General features: G+C 52.1%; 1 long non-coding RNA gene across 1 annotated transcript in view; it reads left to right on the forward strand.

The window, feature by feature from the left end:
- Nucleotides 1–11734, forward strand: part of LOC125619336 — a 118475-nt gene extending 106741 nt beyond the window's left edge. The window contains exons 6-7 of the long non-coding RNA XR_007350827.1: nucleotides 8680–8780; nucleotides 8951–11734. This is a non-coding gene — a long non-coding RNA (uncharacterized LOC125619336). The remainder of the gene's footprint in view (nucleotides 1–8679; nucleotides 8781–8950) is intronic.
- The last annotated feature ends 2866 nt before the right edge of the window (nucleotides 11735–14600 follow it).

Consider the following 14600-nt stretch of genomic DNA (forward strand, 5'->3'; position numbering starts at 1 on the left):
CTAAGGCGTGGGACTCGGAAGGTCCCCGATTCACAGTCTGATGCAGATATGAACAGGTGAGATGCAGGAACTCGGTCTGAGTAAATGTCACTGAACTGTGACACAACTCTTCTCCACGGAAGAAGAAAAAAGGGTACGAAGGAATGACATTGATTGTACACACACTCATACATGCACCTGTGGACACACACACACACACACACACATACACCTGTTTTTCCCTTAGTGAGGACCCCATGTTTAGTCATGTTGGAAAGAAGCCCAGCACACCTCAGTTCTTTTCCATCAATTTGGGTCGACCTACAGTGGCAGAATGTTCTGAAGTTTTAGCTACTGAGAGGTTCATGTGTTCTCTCAAGAAGTCTCTGAATTGGGGATGAGTATCTAGAATATAGAAAGAACTGAAAAATCAAACAACCCAATTATTAAATGGGAGTATAAATTCCTCAAAACAAGAAATACAAATGAGCAACAAATATATGAAAAAGTGTTTACCATAATTAGCAATTAGGGAAAAGCAATTCAAAACCGTGCTGAGATTTCATCTCACACCAGTCAGAATGGCAGTCATTAAGAAAAGAAAAATGCTGGAGAGGACGTGGAGACAAAGGAGCACTGTCACACTGCTGGTGGGACTGTCAGTCCGTACAGCCACCATGGAAATCCGCATGGGGTTCCTCGGAAGTCTAGGCATAGAACCACCATGGACCCAGCTGTCCTGCTCCTCAGTATTTATCCTGAAGAGTCGAAATCTCAGTGATTCGTCACACCCCTGTTTACAGCAGCTCAATGCACAAGGGCCCACCATGGGGCCAGCCTAGGTGTCCACCAGTGGATGAATCCATTAAGAAAGTGTGGCCTATATACACAGTGGAGTTTTACTCAGTTAAAAAGAATTAAACATCATTTGCATGGAAAATGGATGGAACTTGAGAACATTATGTTAAGCTAAATAAAACCCAAATTCAGAAGTTCTTTTTTTTTTTTGGTACCAGGGATTGAACCCAGGGGTGCTTAACCACTGAGCACATCCCTAGCCCTTTTTAATTTTGTATTTTGACAGAGTCTCACCAAGTTGCTGAGACTGGCCTTGAACTTGAGATCCTCCTGCCGTAGCTCCTGAGTTGCTGGGGTTCAGGTGTGTGTCACCGTGTCTAGCAGGTCATATGTTTTCCCTCCTGTGTGGACGCTAGAGAGGAAAAAGGAAAAGAAAGCTGGGGATCTCATGAAAATGGAAGGGAGATCTGAGAAGGAACCAGGGAGTGGGGGGGGGGGAAGTGATGGGAAGGGAGGTTGGCCAGGTGATGTTGTTCTATTGTGTCATATACACATGTGTGACAACAAATCTTACTATATGCACAACTATAATGCACCCATAAAAATGTTACCAATCCCTGAAAACAACAATGACAAAGAAGTCTCTGTATTGGGCAGGAAAGTAGCTCCGTGGTCATGGTGGAACTCCTGCCCAGCAGGCACAGGCTCTGGACTCAATCCTTACTACTGGGAAAAAACAAAAACAGAGCTCTCTGTGGAACACAGCACTGTCTTTACAGTTTGGAGTGTTGGTGGGACCGGGTCATGATCCATTAGGCCCTTGAACTGGATGCTCTGAGGGGCTCCCTGTCCTTTAAAATGCTCAGACTCGTTATCTTCAAAAAGAAGCAGGATCAGGAGGAAGCCAGGCCGCAAGTGCAGAGTAACAATTCCACCTGGAATCAAGCTCCGTGTGGCTGTAGGTGCACTTCAAGAGAGGGATTGCCTTGAACAGACAGAGAAAACTCATACTGCTCTCTTTATCCCCTTAGTGCTCCCAAAGCCTTGTTGGACCGCTGATTACAGAACAACTTGGCATGCGTCAGTTGAGGTCCATCATCTCAAATCGTGAAAACACTTAGACTCAGGATCCAGAATGAAACTGTCTGGCGGAGTGAGCGTCAGCACCTGACCCTCACCGTCAGCTCAAGGATGTGGTCAGTGTGGAATCCTGTGACCATCGATCTCCCTTCTGGCCATCTGAGTAGTTTACCTAGTGAGGTTAAGAAATGCACAAGGATGTTTTTTGATCAGACAGTCAGCAACACCTACTGCAGGTTCATTAGGGGACATGTGTCCAACCTACCTCTGCCATCTCCCTGGGCTGCTTAGGAGACAAGGAAGGAGGGGTATCGCATCCTTAGAACATAGCTAAGCTTTCAGCTAGTTTCTGTGTACTGGAGTCCACGTATACCTTTACTTAAAAAAATTGTGCTGCTGAAATTATTTAAAAATTCACCATGGTGAATGAAAGTTTGATACTATGGCAAATGTTCATTCATATAAGCTGAGACAAGAAGACTTTAAAACCAGAAGATAGAATGAAACGAGTTCTGTAAACCCATGACAAGAAAAGCAAACCAAGGCCAGAATCCCTGGAAAGGCAAAAGAGCTATCTGTGGTCTCTGTGTGTGCATGTGTGTGCCCTAACCCTACCTTCCCCCAAAATCCAGCCCAAATGTAAACTATTTGCTCTGCTCTGTCTGGCTCAGTGCATAAAGGCTACAGGAAGAGAGTGTACTTATTGTTCAAGATAATGATAATTTATATTAAAAACTAAATGCAGGCATGTGAGCAGGAAGGGGAAATTGCGTCATTAATTACCTGGTTATCTTATCGGGCTGGAGTTCTGGGTTTTCTGGAATGCAGAGCGGCTGCAGGAGCCTTGCTGAGGGCTCAGGAGGCAGCCAGTGCAGTGGGGCTGCAGCCCCTTGGCTCTGCATTCTGCCTGGAGCAGCCCCGCCCCAGGCCCTGCGCACACCCTCTGTCTAGAGCCTGGTTCCAAACTTCCTCAGGGAGGCCAACTCCTGAGATCTGGAGGGGACCTAGGAAGAGGTGCTGCTGGTTGCAGTGGTTTCCCTCTGGGGAAGAATGGACAGTTCCAGAGCCCTTCGTCCAGCCCACCAGGCTGCTCAGTGCCCCTTGCCGGCCAGACTCTCTTGTCTTGTCCTTTGCAGAAATAAGCTATAGAAGTATGTAATTCTGGTGAAATATGACTTTATGTTTGAAAAGGAAAGCAAATAACAAGAACACAAGGTGCGGTGTGTGCAACCATGCATTCCATATTAAAAATATTTTTATTCCTTTCAACTAGGACAAAATAAATTCATTGTATGGAAAATGTTTATTTTTCTAATTTAAGTGCAGATTCGGATCTTAATTCTGTTATTATTTTGTTTTTCCTGGAATGTCTATGCTCAGAACCCAATTTCTGTTTCTTGATCTTCTAAAGACAAGCACATGTGTGGCAAATGTGTCTACATGACTTGTTACAGGGATTCACACCTATGCCTTCCTTTCATCACATGAAACCCTGTGGCACAGGTTGGGCACAGGAGGAGAGTAGAGAGTCAAACGAGCGGAAACAGGCTAGGCCACTTGACCACCAACAACACCGCTCTAGGTGGCCTGGCTCCTGACCTGGTGGCCTGAGGCTGAGCGGGCCGGCTCCTGCTTCCCCCACCCTGTATCTCAGCCCCTGTGTGGCCACCTGCATTCTTCTCCCCTCTCCCAGTAGTGTCATGTTTGGTGGCAACTGAGGAACCTCTTTTTATAAACCGTGAGGGGTTCCTTCTTTTCCCAGCCCCTTCTTCAGACACCAAGTAGAGGCCCAGGCGCCAAAGCAGACCCCGGCTTCAGGCCAGCGCTCTTTCTGCTCCACTAATTGACATCATTGTCACCAAGAGAAACAGACATTCTGTCTTAAAACACAACTAATCATAGCTGCTTCCGACCCCAAGGGAGGGGAGCGCTTCCTGCTGGAGGTGAGACCTTACATTAGATAACTTCCTGTTGTCTCCTTGGGTGACAAGGTCAGGCACTCTCCCTGCCCGGTGTGTGGTGGTGCCGGGAGGTCTGGGCAGCGAGACCCGAGGCAGAGGGGCACTAGGGAATCACCACCCGAGAGGCCATGGGTTGGGCGAGAGGAAGTGTCATAACCACTATGAATTTGAAGGCCACCACGCCACCGGTGCTGAGTGTCTCCAGGGGCTGCACAGGAAGTGAAGAGAGTCCGCTGCTACCTCTTCTCTGCATCAGAGGAGTGGAATACAGGTGGCTGGAGGTGAAAGTCCAGATCTCAGCAGCTACAAGAAAACTGGCATAGGCCATGTAGCATAGGCCATTTGGACCTGCACAGAATTTACTAAAGGCAACATCTTTCTGATAGGATGTGCATTTGCCAACATGATGGGAACACCAAAGTTTATGGCCACATCAGTTGACTTTTTCCTTACAAGAAGAGAGGCAAGAAACGATTCCTGATTACTCTTGCAGAACCTGAGCAGAGGCCATGGCCAATCAATGATCTGTTCATCAGTTTTCTATCACCGTGACCGAACGCCTGGGGGAAATCAACTTAAAAGAGGAAGGGATTATTTTGGCTCATGATGTCAGAGCTTTCAATCCTAGATTGCGTGGCCCTGTTGTTGCTTTGACCCGGTGGCAGGGCAGCATATCATGTCAGAGCATGGTCCCAGAAGGCTGCTCACCTCTCGGTGCCCAAGAAGGAGAGACAGAGGAAGAGAGAGGAGGCAGAGGAGCCAGGGTCCTAACATCCCCTTTAATGGCATGCCCCCCAGGACCTAACTTCCTCCCGCTAAGCCACACCTCCTAAAGGCTGCGTTACCTCCCAACAGCACCAGAGGTTGGCCACCAGGTCTTCAGCACACAGGCCACTGGGGGCCCCTTAAGATCCAAACCATAACGGTATCCTCAAAGGCTGATGGATTTAGGGACTTTAGAAATGGGAACTTTAAGTGTCTGCTGTTTCAGCCTCCTTCTCACTGCTTTTGCAATAAGGGAAACTGAGACCTGGAGATACTGTCTGGTGCAGCCAAGGTCAAACAGCTGGGAGTGGCCACAGGCACAGGGTTAGGGTTTGGCTGGGCTCGGAACCCACAGTCACGGGTGCTAGCCCCTGATGTATTTCCTCATTCCGTTCACCTTCTCGAACCTCAGTTCTCTCCTGTAAAGTGGGGAAAGTAAAACCACATCTCCCAGAGATATTTAAGGATCAGATGAGTTCATGTGGGTTTGAAACCATAAAGGAACGTTAACACCTTTTATTGGTATTCTTAAAGAAGGCTATGTTGGTGCCAGCAATTGGGTTATTTTGGCTTTTTTGGACAATTCAGAGAGCTGTAGCAGTGGCATAATTGAGGTGACTTTGCTGTTGGGTGTGGGCAGCCACAGGTATGGACCAGCAGGGACAAGCAGGCTTCTCAGATGGGGTCCGCTGTGTTCTTGGCAGACTTCTAAATAATACATTGGTTTACTTATTTTTTTCCCCTGCAGGAATTAAAATAAGATACAACATTTCTCACTTTTTCTCATGGAAGCCAGGATACATCTAAGTAAATCAAGAAATTCAAACACGTCATCTGTTTTGGCTGGAAGCAAACTCCTGTTATGCTTTCCTGTGCCTCTGACGATCACTTTGCAGGGACTCCTGGTAGGCAGGCTGAGGAAGGCAGGTCCCTGGGTGCTCCCCGGCGGTGTGGGGCCTGGCCCAGCCCTGTTTCCTCCCTCTTCCCTTGTCACTGTAGCTGAAGGGGACCCAGGAGAGCTGATCCTGGGGTAGAGGGAGGAGAAAGCGGGGGTGTGAGTCAGCCCGGCCCCTTCCTATGAGAAAAGGTATCAGGTCATTTTTACCTTTCCAAGCACTTTTTCAGGCCTGTCATATCAAGGCTCCCTCCTCCCTCCCAGCCTCTGTCACATCTTGGCTATTATGGCACCTTTCCAGTGTGGTAAGTTCTTAAAACATGAAACGTTTCATCAACGGATGCAGAAACACACAAAGCTGCGCTTGTTAATGGGGGTTCCGAGTGATGTTCTGATGGACGACTACCTTGTGTAATCGGGAACCTTATCTGGCTCCTCAAATGTCTGTCTTGTCTTGCATATTATGAGATGGAAAACACATGATCTCTATCTACAGTGACCCTCTGTGCAATCTATAGTCACCCCCTTGTGCAACCCTGCTGTGCTATTTATAGTCACCCTACTGCTCATACCTAGCTGGAACTCGGGGCTCCCTGATCAACCCTCTTAGTACTTTTGTAACCCTAACCCTAACCCTAGCCCTAACTAGAGGAGTTATTTATAATGGTCAGGCTTCGAATTTCATCTTAAGTTGGGTTTTCCATTTTCAAGCTTTTATAGCTTCCAATCTTTCTAAGCCTGCATATTTTAATGAAAGGAAATTTCTTCTGTGAGAATGATATTCTCCAGACACATCCAGCTCCAGGGCCCGAAGAGAATGCAGTCTGTTTTACACCTCGGAGCCCTGAGCACCCCCAGGGTCCAGGAGTGGTGGGGAGATGGACTTTTTGACTCTCATGGACAAGAAGCTGCCCAGGCTGAGGAGGGGGCAGGTTTGCTGGAGGCAGGTGCCCATCAGTGGCTCCCAGGGGTCAGTGTGGCATGAAGCTGGACACTGCTGGACAGTCTGGTCATTAGTTTGGAACAGCCTGAAGGACAGATGACTAGTCCTTACAACTCTGCTGGATTCCAGGGGGTGAGAGACCCCAGATCTCCCAGGCAGCTGGTCAACCCTTTCCTTCCTCATCTCTCCGAAGCTTAGAAAGAAAAGAAACACAATCAAAACAATTTCAAAGCACTGTGAGAAAGAGAAAGTTCAGGTGGTACAGTTTCAGAACATAGTATCAGGCCTTAATTGGTATGTAAATTCCAATCATTGCCATTTTAACTCCAGCCCTTCCCTCTGCCCACCCCGACTTTGAAATTAGCAGGTTGTGCAGATTGTAACTCGGAGCTCCTCCTGTCGAGGTGGGGCAGCGCTGCGTTAGGGATCCCAGCCGGTGACGGCCTGCCCAGGTGTGCTTGCTCGCAGGGTTGGCAGCAGGCCCTTCCGCAGAGGTCATGCTGGCCTTGCTGAGCCGCTCTGCGCACGTTTTGATTCCTGTGGCACCTGGTGTTTCTAACTGTGCCCGGGTTGGTTCTTCTGTTTTCATTTCCTTTTACAACAGAGCTTTCCAGCTCCTGAGGGAACCAGGCACAGAGGCGGAGAGGTGAAGTTCTGATGGAGCCCCCGCAGGGACCCCTCTGGGCGTGAAGAGCCCCAGCACGGGGCCCCTCTGGGTGCGAAGAGCAGCAGGGAGTCAATCTCCACTTGCTGACTCCATCTTCCCAGTCAGGGAATAACATCAAGATGGGAGGGAGTCGCAGACTTGCTGCAGGGTGAAGGGCGGCTCGGCAGGGGCACTGCCGTGGGTCCCACGAGCAAGGTGGGCTGGAGGCAGCACCGGGCCTCAGACGGGCCACTTCCTCCTTCCTGCTTAGCTGGGCTCTGCAGACCTGCGGTGACACCCCAAGGACCTGGGATCAAATGACAGCTCTGCTGAAGGGTTAAGAGCCACTCTATCCTCTTGGCCCAGGCTTTGGAATTTTCATTAAAATGACCCAAGGAATTGTGAGAGGGATTCAGGCCACGGGGTCCCGTCGCCATGCTAAGACCACCAAAGGTCTCCTGAGAAAAGGCCTTCTCCCTGCCTTCCTCGCGCAGAGTTGTCTTCGAGGTGTGGGAGAGTGAGGAGCGGAAGAGTATTGGGCAGGCAGAGGAGGCAGGACGGCACCGGAGGCTGGCCTCCTTCCACCTGGAGCCTCTGATCCCGACTTCCCCTCTCACCTGCCGGCTTGTGGGCAGGTGCTGGTGCTCCCTTTGTACTTCCTGACGGGTTGTGGGGAAGAGTCCGGGTGCACCCAGGGCTGGCCTGGCAGAGCCTGCAGTCCAGCACAGGCGGGCAGGTGGGCTGCAGGACTGAGGCTTAAAAAGGTGGACTAGAGACAGGGAAGAAGCCTCAGAAATCTAAGGACACTCCCAGTGGGAGAACTCAGGAGAAAACTAAATCCAGTGGGGGCTACCAAGATTTTCTGAAAAGAAAATAGATTTTTTTTTTTGAGCGATTCTAACATCTCTGGAGTACTGGGGTGGACTTAGCCAAGGGAGAGAAACTCACGGGAAAGTCCCGTGGGTCACTGATAGATCAATGGACACCGTCCAGGAGAGAGAATCGGAACAGAGCCAGTCAGCAGGGCCCTGCCGGGGAAGCCACACGGATCTTGGGCGGCTTTGTTCATGCCCAGCAAGGGTGGATCTCCACAGACGCCGGGTCTAGAATCCCTCGTGCCCAGTTCTCAGATCAGAAGGGTCCAGCTTTAGCATGGGAAGGGTCTTCGTCTCCCCTCGGGCTGGAGGGGGAGGAGGGGAGAACCTGTCTTGATGCTCGTGATTGCAGTGCCAGCAGTTCACTCTGGCCCTCCAGATCCTGAAGGACTGCAGGCTGCCAGTGTGGGCATGGTCACTGTGGTCATTACGATGGCTACTGACCACAGGATGACCTCTGCACTAGACAATGACAAGACGCACCCACGTTCTTCCTGGCTTGGGAGACCAACAAGGCCAGCACCTCTCTGATGGCTGAGGCTCTAAAATACGAGGAGAGCTCAGGGCTGCAGAGGCCAGGGTTTCAGCTCCGTGCACCAGAAAGCCAGAGGAAGCCTTTGGTAGAACGGGAGAGCACAGGGACAGAGGTGGGCAGGGAGAGGCCAGAGTCAGGAGCCTCAAATTACCCACAGGTTCTGTGAAACATGTTTCTTACAAACAACTTCCCTTTTGCTAAGGTCTGTAGGTTACTCCATCTGCACAGGGAGCCTGGACTGAGGAACATCAGCAAAGCCATGGCTTGGACAGAGAAGACGTAACCCAGACAGAATGAGCGATGGTGAGCGTTGGTTACTAACAAGGGGACCGGGGGAAGATGGCTTATGGGTCACTCCTGCCTAAAGCAGAGCTCCCCAGTCTGCACGGAGATGGTTTCGTCTCCAGTTGCAAATCACACTGGCCAGACGCGTGTCCGTTCCACAGGTCTCACTTGGTGTCTGTCCCTCCCAGGGAATGCTAAATGGCGTCTGGCCCCACGTCCCAGGCAGGTCTGTTGCTGTTCTGAGTCTCTGCTCTGCCCCTTTCAGTTCTGCAGGCTGAGACCAAGGGCGTGTCTGCCCTTTTCTGTAGTAGATGGCACGTTGATGACACCCAGGCAAGTACAAGCTGTTCAACCTCCCCTTGGTAACATCACTGGGCTTCCCTTGTCACTTTACCATACTCTGGTATATTTCCAACTCTCTTAGCCACTAAGTAGCACTGTCCTCCATCACAGGAAGTCACCTGCAAGCCCAGCCAGAGACAAGTGTGGGCAGGTTCTGGATTCAGTAGGATTCTGTGCTGCTGTCAAGTCCAAGGATTCACAGTAGGTTTGTCTTGGGAAGTCCCCTTGGTGAGCACTCCACAACCATCTGCAGGAGTTGTGTCTGCTGGGCATCATGACAGGCAACAAGGACACCCTGCAGGGACCCTATATTGGCATCATGGCAGAGGGCAAATGGCACTGAAGCAAAGAGAAGCAGAGGGCAAGAGCACACTCGGTGATTTAGTGCATCCAAGACAGTTTTTCAAAAGCATTGACACATGTGACGAGGCTTGATTTAATCAGATGAGAGGAGGGAGAGAGAGGAAGAAAGTGTTTTAGAAAAACGCAGCCGGGCCCAGGTGGGCAAAGGCCCGCCGTCTCTCAGGCCCACCTCATCTCCTTACTCCCCGACCTCTTGGTTCCTTTCACAAGCACCCGTGACCACCTCAGGCATTGTCTGCATCCTGGGGGTCGGCCCTCACCCCTGCCCCACTGGGTGTGCCGGGCTACTGCTTCCTGGCTCCGTGCACTTGCTGCCAACCCAGCTCTGAGGTGCCTAAGGAGAAGAGGCGCATGCAGCAGGTGAGGAGGCAGGAGCAGGAGACAGAGGCAGAGGGTCCACACCAGGCCGGGGCCTGGTTAAGGCTGGGGCCTGGTTAAGGCTGGCGTGGTGCGTGGAGAGCAGAGGGTGGGTCTGGGATGGTGGCAGTGGAGGGACCCCAGAACTGGTTTTACCAGGCCCCTTTGATGAGTTCAGGTGGCCGTCTTGTTTCTGCTCTTTTTTCCTGTCCTAACAGCAGAAGATTCAGATCTGAGTTTCTGGAAGCGACGTCGATGAGAGTGGAGCACGTCTCTTGGTGTGTCTTTACTACTCGCCAGCTGGGCACTGAGAAGGCGGGAGACTTGGGTTTTCCTATCACATGATCCACTGCCTTTGGGGGCCCACCCCAGCTAGGTGCCTTCAGGAGGACTGTCCGGCCGTCAGCCTTCAGAGAACCTGCATTCTGTGCAAGATCAGAATTCATCTCTGAGAAGCACTAAATCTACGAGGCTGTTCCAAACCTTTCTCGTCTATGTTCTCTTCACAAATAGCTGAGTAGGTTGTTCCCAAACCTGCATGATAGAGGCAGCATGTTGGGTCAGTTCAGGAACTTGACTCCTCTGTCCAAGGAGAAGCTGGTTGGACCTAATCAATCCGGGTCCTTCTTGCTTTCTTCAGTGTCTGTACTTTGTTGTTCTATCTATGGCTTTCTTTCTTTCTTTCTTTTTTTTTTTTTTTAAGCTGCTAATAGAAGTTTGGTAACTGTTTCACAGGAACTATTTTCATTTGTAAGCATGGTTTTAAGAGTAAAATATGGGACCCCTGCAGTCCTGCTATAATTTTTATTATATTGCAAATGATACAAGAGGCCAACTAAAGTTTTTTTTTCTAGTGGTAATATTAAAATGATTTTTCTTCATAGACAAATTCTAAAGGAGGAATATTTATATTCTAAGATGGTTTTGAATTCTGGGGCAGTCACATTGCTGAAACAAGCTAAAAAAAAAAAATCCCCCCAGGCAGGAAGCCAACTCTGGAAGCGGAACCTGCTGAGTTTCCATCAAATCCACTGACAGGGCGCCCAGGTGGACACCACATGGGATGAAACGTGACTCTGAGCCCCACGTTGACAGCTCCATGTCCACGACCTATTCCTCCTGAATTTGATCTGTGCATCTGGTACCTACCGAAGCCTGCGTTTGTACTGCAGGAGCTTGGATTTCTGTCAGAAGGGTCAGGAGAATGTCCCGCTGGAGAGAGATGGCCAGTGGCAGGAGTATGTGGACAAGGGCCTGTGGCCCTGGATGACCAGGGGCCTTGCTGGAGTATTCGAGGTGGTTTGGGATCCCCACCTCAGAGAACAGGATCAGTGAGGACTAGACTTCCCGGAGCACCAGGGGGGCTCCACTCCCTTAGCTGGAAAAGCCCAGGAAAGTTCTGCCGCTGGAGATACGGCTAGGTCAGGAGAGAAGACCGCACAGTGGGCCTCTGGGTCCAAGCGAGGACAAAGTAGCAATGAGTCATCTGGCAACAGAGACCCAGAAGCAGAGCGCAGAGCCCCGGTGCCCGGTGTGCAGGAAGCTCTACTCGAGGGCTCGGGGTCACTGACATTTTGAGGTTACAGCCTCAGCCTGTTTCAACCTGTTTTCACCAGACGCGCCATCTTAATAACTCCTGAGGCCTGACTGTCCCTGTTGTTGCTTCTGTGAGTGGCGGGGGGCCTTGGGGAGAGGCACCCGTGCCTTAGGCTTGCTGGTGGAAGGTGGGTGTCGTTCAGGGCGGGGAGCAGGACTTGGTCCTGAAGCGTGAGGCAGAGCACGAGTTCTCAGAGGTCCTTGGACTCCACTGACCAGGGCGCGTCCTCAGGAACGGCTGGTAGGCCTCTTTCTTCTGCTTTGGTTTCCTTCCTCAGGCCGAGTCCTCTCCCTATCCTGCTGTCCTCCAGTGGCACGGGGGGGGGGAGGCTGAGGAAGCGCAGAGCTGTCACTACCTGGAGGAGGCAGAGCACCCACGGAGGGCTCACAGCTGACCGCATCACACGGCCTTGCTGAAGGGAGGTGGGGACGCTTGNCCTATCCTGCTGGTCCTCCAGTGGCGGGGAGGGGGGGGGGGTGTCCGCCCTCACGGGGGCGTGTCCCGTGTCTCTTCCTTCCTTTCCTTCTGTGGTGAGCTCTCCCGGGTTATAGGTCCGGTTTTCCCCGCTGTTTTGCAGATGTCCCTCCATTGGTGACTCATCAACTCTCATGCCTTAGTGTCTCCCCTAAGACATGTTGGACACAGGTGCCTCGCGATGTCCCGAGAGGCAGGCCAGCCATACACAGGCGACGCTCGGAACGCTCCTGCCCCACAGCTCGCACATCAGGGCCCACTTCTTCTCGTACTGGACAGGAGATGAGCCGTTGAAAATCAGCGCTGCAGCTCTGGGGGTCCACAGGTCTGGCGTGGCTCTTCTGCAGTGTCATGGATTTGGTGGTTTTACTGTCTTTGGACAGACAGGCTCGAGAGCAGGAGTGACCTCAGCTATTAATGCTGTTCATTCGCCATCTACTATCTGTAGTGTAGGACCATGCACATGCTCAGGACTCTCTAGAGAAAACTGACATCTATGTATCCAATGGCTGTGGTTGGACACCAAGTGGGATGACGTGTCATCTCGGGGGTTTCTGGAGCGTGAGCGCCTCCTGTTGGAAGTGCACTGTGACTTGCCCCATGGCACCTTGTGGAGTGTGGGCCTCACTCACATCTGAGGGCTGAGCCCGCCCTGGGTACCACCCACCCAGCCCTGGGTGTGGAGGGCACTCACTGACCCTGGGCCAGGCTCCCACCCCAGCCTGACCCCGGGGGTGCTGGTGAGGTCTGATGGTCCCTGCACTGCCACTAGGGAGCGCTGCACGGACACAGCTAAGACCTGCCATGGGGCTCTGTGAAGGTGGGGAGTCCCGGGCTGGAGTTGGAAGCTCTCTGAGGAGGCGAGGGAACTGCTGAAGAGCGAGGGGCCTAGGTAGATAAATTCTTTGAGAGAAACCACGGGGATGGTAGCTGTCATTCCTGAGTTGCGCTGAGTGTGGCGGTCTGATTACTGAGTGTGGCGGTCTGATTCAGGAGCATTATCTCATTTAACTTCCCAGTTACCCTAAGAAGGGCCTGTTGCCTGGATAAACGTGAGCTGGAGGCTTAGGGTCCCGCAAGCTTCAGGTGGAGCCGCTGGGTTTTCATCCAAGGCTGTGTGGGTCCAGAGGCTCTCCTACCTGAATCTTCAGTCTTCCCCTTCCTGTTGTGGAGAGAAAGGACTGAGGTCATCTCCAAAAGAGGACAAAAATACCAGCAGTGGGGCTGCTGACAGGTTCCCCAGGTCTCCTCGTTCTGGTGATTTGAGCAAAGGTCTCCTTTGTAAGCTCTTCTCCAGAAACTGTGGTGCAGAATGTGGGACGGTTTCTGTGAAATTCCCTCCACCCAGAGAAAAGGTCTTTCCCAAGGAAAGAAGTTAAACCAAGGACCGAGTCCACCTGCCTCTTGCTTGATCTTCCCATCAGACGGCCCGGCAGCACCCAAGGCACACGTGTAGGAAGCTCAGCTCAGGCTGGGGACGAACCCGTGGTGACATCACGCCTACCTGAGGGCCAGTGCTTGGTGACAGAGGAAGGACCCTCCCTGGGGCTGGCTGGAGCTGGATGACCGATGGCCTGCACTGGGTGGGAGGAGAAGGAGGTGATCCTGGGGTGAGTATTAGAGATGGAGGGAAAGTCAGTGGGATGAGGGAGGCCAATGGTGCTGGCCAGGTGCAGCCTCTGCAGCCTCTGTAAACAGACAGGGCATCCTCTTAGGGAGGCCCTGCCTGTGGAACCAAGTGGACAGAAGTGCCCACCCTGTGATGACGGGAAGCTGTTGAAGGATGTGGACGTGACAGGGTTGGGTTTGCTTTTCAGGGGAATGGACTGTGACTCTGAGAGATCAACGGTTCCTGCTACTGCTTAGCCAGAGGCGCGCTGGGGAGGTGCGTGAGCCCGGGAGAGGGGAGGGCGGCACGGCACAGCGTCAGCTCTACTCCATCGTCCCTCCACCTAGACCAAGGTGACTCGGTCAAAACCCAACGCAGGTCCTCATGCATGTTCTGTGGCACCCTGCACTTCGACTGCACTGGGTTTATAATAATCCTGAACTCTAACCCATTCTGTGGAGATTTGTGTGGTCTCTGTCCTGCCGCGGACCTAGGCAGGGGCTTCGCTGCTTTCTACACATGGGACACCCGTGCTCTGGATCAGGGAGGTGGAAACAGCTGGGCAGGAGGGGCCCAGCATGAGAGGCCCAAGGGACGGGGCTCTGACAAGAGGCTGAGGAAGCGCAGAGCTGTCACTACCTGGAGGAGGCAGAGCACCCACGGAGGGCTCACAGCTGACCGCATCACACGGCCTTGCTGAAGGGAGGTGGGGACGCTTGTCCTCAGCCTTGCAGGAGAGTTTGGAGCTCGGAGGTTCACACAGAGGACTTGGGAACCTTCTCAGGAGAGCCCTGAGGTGGCCCTGTGATCATGAAGGAGGCCCTATGATCGTGAAGATATAAGTAGGCCCAGGGTCTCCAGGCGCTAGGGGTGCACTCTCAGGGGCCACCCCGCACATCTCCTGAGGGAGAACGTGGAAGAGGACTCCAGTTGTCACAAGGAATTTAATTTAGGAGTCCAGACTTCCCGATGCCGTGCTGAGTGTTCAGTGGTTAACAACCCTGCTGGAGTTCTCCCCTCCGAGCCTGGGAAACGCAGCTTAGCAGCTGTGCACCAAGACCTTGAAGAGTGAACTTGGGTGATCCTCATGAATCCT

Source organism: Marmota marmota, unplaced genomic scaffold (genome assembly GCF_001458135.2).
Source record: "Marmota marmota marmota unplaced genomic scaffold, marMar, whole genome shotgun sequence".
Lineage (NCBI taxonomy): Eukaryota > Metazoa > Chordata > Mammalia > Rodentia > Sciuridae > Marmota > Marmota marmota.